We start from the raw sequence: 4,343 nt of genomic DNA, 5'->3' as shown, positions 1-4,343 counted from the left end.
GCGGGGGCTATTACAATGCTCTTAACTGATCGAAATCTTAATACCTCCTTCTTTGATCCTTCAGGAGGAGGAGATCCAATTTTATATCAACACCTATTCTGATTCTTTGGTCATCCTGAAGTTTACATTTTAATTCTTCCGGGATTCGGTATAATTTCACATATTGTAACCCAAGAAAGTGGTAAAAAGGAAACTTTCGGTGTTTTAGGAATAATTTATGCAATACTAGCAATTGGATTCTTAGGATTTATTGTATGGGCTCACCATATGTTCACTGTTGGTATAGACGTTGACACTCGCGCTTACTTTACTGCAGCTACAATAATCATTGCTGTTCCTACAGGAATTAAGGTATTTAGATGAATCGCCACACTTCATGGAGCACAAATAACTTATTCACCTTCAATCTTATGAACCTTAGGCTTCATTTTCCTTTTTACCGTAGGTGGTCTCACAGGAGTCGTACTTGCAAACTCATCTTTAGATATTGTTCTCCACGACACTTACTATGTAGTAGCACATTTTCACTATGTACTATCCATAGGTGCCGTATTCGCTATCATAGCAGGACTTATTCATTGATTTCCTTTATTTAGAGGAACAACAATAAATCCCACATGGCTAAAAATTCAATTCTTAGTAATATTTATAGGAGTAAATATCACATTCTTCCCTCAACATTTTTTAGGACTAAGAGGAATGCCGCGTCGATATTCAGATTACCCAGACGCTTATACTACATGAAATATAGTATCAAGCATTGGCTCATTCCTTTCTTTCATCGCTGTCTTAGTACTTGTAATTATTATATGAGAAGCCTTCGCAAGAGCTCGACCAGTAATCTTTTCAGATCAACAAACAACATCTCTAGAGTGATTTCAAAACCTGCCCCCTGCAGAACATAGTTATGCAGAACTTCCCTTACTAACAAACTTCTAAGGTGGCAGATAAGTGCATTGGGCCTAAGCCCCAAATATAAGAATAATTGTCTTCCTTAGAAATGGCCATTTGAAATCAGCTAGGTCTTCAAGATGCAGCATCCCCTGTAATAGAACAAATAACATTTTTTCATGATCACACAATACTCATTGTGACCATAATTACAGTTCTTGTAGGCTATCTACTAGCCTCCCTTCTACCAAACACATATATTAACCGCAATTTGTTAGAAGGACAAACTCTAGAAACTATTTGAACAATCTTGCCCGCCATTACGCTAATCTTCATTGCTCTCCCATCCTTACGACTCTTATACCTATTAGATGAAATTCATCAACCAGCAATTACTCTTAAAACAATTGGGCATCAATGATACTGAAGTTATGAATATTCTGACTTCTCCTTAACAGAATTTGATTCTTACATAATCCCTATTAATGAAATAAATCCCAATTCATTTCGTCTATTAGATGTAGACAATCGTATTGTATTACCTATTAACATTGATATTCGTATCCTAATTACCGCCGCCGATGTTCTTCACTCATGGGCTATACCCGCCTTTGGTATTAAGGCGGATGCTACTCCAGGACGCTTAAATCAAGTAGCAGCCAACATTACACGCACAGGTCTATTCTTTGGTCAATGTTCAGAAATCTGTGGCGCAAATCACAGTTTCATACCAATTGTTGTTGAAGCCTGCCCTCACTCAGTATTCATTAAATGAATAACAAAAATAATACAAGAACTTTCATTGGATGGCTGAAAGTAAGCAATGGTCTCTTAAACCAAAAGATAGTAAAATAACAATTACTTCCAATGGAAAAATTAGTTAAATTATAACGTAAGCATGTCAAGCTTAAATTACTACTCAATAGTATTTTTCTATTCCACAAATATCACCCCTAAAATGACTTATCTTATTTATTATATTTTCCTTATGTTACCTCCTATTTGCATCTATTATATATTTTAATTCAAATACCCCTGACCCTTCCTTAAGTGACACTAATATTAAAAAGACAACTATAAATTGAAAGTGATAACAAACCTCTTTTCAACCTTTGATCCCTCTACTTCAATCATAAATATATCATTTAACTGACTTAGAACAGTAATTGGTCTTCTAATTATTCCAATCCCATTCTGATTCTTACCAGGACGACCAAACATTCTATGAAATAAAATTACCTTAACCCTCCATAAGGAATTCAAAACTATTCTTGGCCCTACTAGTTATCAAGGAAGAACCTTCCTATTTATTTCATTATTCTCCTTCATCTTGTTTAACAATTTTATGGGTCTATTTCCCTATGTATTTACTAGCTCCAGTCACCTAACCTTCACATTAACTCTCGCCCTCCCTCTTTGAATAAGCTTCATAATCTATGGCTGAATCAATCACACCCAACACATATTTGCCCATCTCGTTCCTTCTGGGACCCCGACCCCTCTCATACCATTCATAGTATGTATTGAAATAATTAGCAACATCATTCGGCCTGGAACTTTAGCTGTTCGATTAATAGCAAACATAATTGCAGGCCATCTCCTCTTAACCTTACTAGGTAATACAGGCCCTTCTTTATCTCTCTCCATACTCTCTCTACTAATAATTGGACAAATTGCCCTCCTAATATTAGAATCTGCCGTCGCAGTAATTCAATCATATGTATTTGCAGTTCTAGTTACACTATACTCAAGAGAAGTTACTTATGTCAGCACCACAAAATCATCCTTACCACCTTGTTGATCAAAGCCCTTGACCGCTTACTGGGGCCTTAGGAGCCTTAATTACAACTACAGGACTTACTAAATGATTCCATCAATATGACCCCTCTCTATTTTTCCTAGGCATACTAATCACACTACTAACTATAATTCAATGATGACGAGATGTAACTCGAGAAGGAACATATCAAGGATTGCACACTATGCAAGTTACATTAGGTCTTCGGTGAGGCATAATCTTATTTATTATTTCTGAAGTATTCTTTTTCGCCTCATTCTTCTGAGCCTTCTTCCATAGTAGATTAGCACCAACAGTAGAAATTGGATCCTTCTGACCTCCAGCAGGCATCGTGCCATTCAACCCAATACACATTCCCCTTCTTAATACTGCAATTCTACTGGCCTCAGGAGTTACCGTAACATGAGCTCATCACAGATTAATAGAGGCCAACCACACCCAAGCCACACAAGGCCTACTACTTACAATCCTCCTAGGCCTATATTTTACTGCTCTACAAGCATACGAATATTACGAGGCACCATTCACCATCGCAGATGCTGTTTACGGCTCAACATTTTTCATAGCAACAGGCTTCCATGGTCTCCACGTTATTATTGGTTCCACATTCCTAGCCACTTGCTTATTACGCCACCTTTTATCACATTTCTCTCCTACTCACCACTTTGGATTTGAAGCCGCTGCTTGATATTGACATTTTGTGGATGTAGTATGATTATTCCTTTACATCTCTATTTATTGATGAGGAGGTTAGCCTATTTAATATATATAGTATATTTGACTTCCAATCAAAAAGATCATTAAATGAAATAGGCAATTAATACAGTCTTAACAACCGGCTTACTAACTATTATTATTTGTTTAATCGTTATAACCATTTCAACTCTTCTTTCTAAGAAAGTTATTAATGATCGAGAAAAAAACTCCCCCTTTGAGTGCGGATTTGATCCCAAATCTTCAGCCCGAATCCCTTTCTCCCTACGATTCTTCCTCATTGCCGTAATTTTTCTTATCTTCGACGTAGAAATCGCCCTTCTATTACCAATAACAATTACTATTAACAACACCAATACACTATCCTGATCTCTAGTTAGATTAGTATTCCTAGTAATCCTCCTAATAGGTCTTTACCACGAATGAAATCAAGGATCCTTAACATGAGCTGACTAACGGGACGGGATAATAGTTAACTATAATATTTGGTTTGCATCCAAAAGGTGTTGCTATCAACTTATCTCATAAGTAGGAAGCAAACGATTGCACTCAGTTTCGACCTGAGCCTTTGGCCTCTTGGCCCCTACTTGTTAGTTGAAGCCAAAAAGAGGCATTTCACTGTTAATGATATCATTGGGTTTATTCTCTACCCCAACTAAGGAGATGTGAAATTAATCAAGAAGAAGCTGCTAACTTTTATCTTTAGCGGGTTAGACCGTTAACATCTCTTAATATAAATAACATAACCCCCTTAGTATAAATATTACATTACCTTTTCGAGGTAAAAAAGAGAGTACTCTCAGGGAGTACTATTTAGAGAATATAATTCTTCTTAGTATCTTCAATACTATGCTTTCAATATAAGCTACCTAAATATACAAATATAAAGAGACAAAGGAAAATTGTAAAAAATAAAAAAATTAATAAATACATTTTAAAT

The 4,343-nt window shown here is 36.1% G+C and overlaps 1 pseudogene; it reads left to right on the top strand.

Annotated features, from left to right (window-relative positions):
- Positions 1-1,000: 1,000 nt before the first annotated feature.
- Positions 1,001-1,819, top strand: LOC145671294 (cytochrome c oxidase subunit 2-like; annotated as a pseudogene).
- Positions 1,820-4,343: the final 2,524 nt, after the last annotated feature.

The sequence above is a fragment of the Thermobia domestica genome, chromosome 15 (assembly GCF_964235325.1).
Source record: "Thermobia domestica chromosome 15, izTheDome1.hap1.1, whole genome shotgun sequence".
Lineage (NCBI taxonomy): Eukaryota > Metazoa > Arthropoda > Insecta > Zygentoma > Lepismatidae > Thermobia > Thermobia domestica.
The sequence above is the reverse complement of the archived record's forward strand: the minus strand, read 5'-3'. Positions and strand labels throughout refer to the sequence as shown.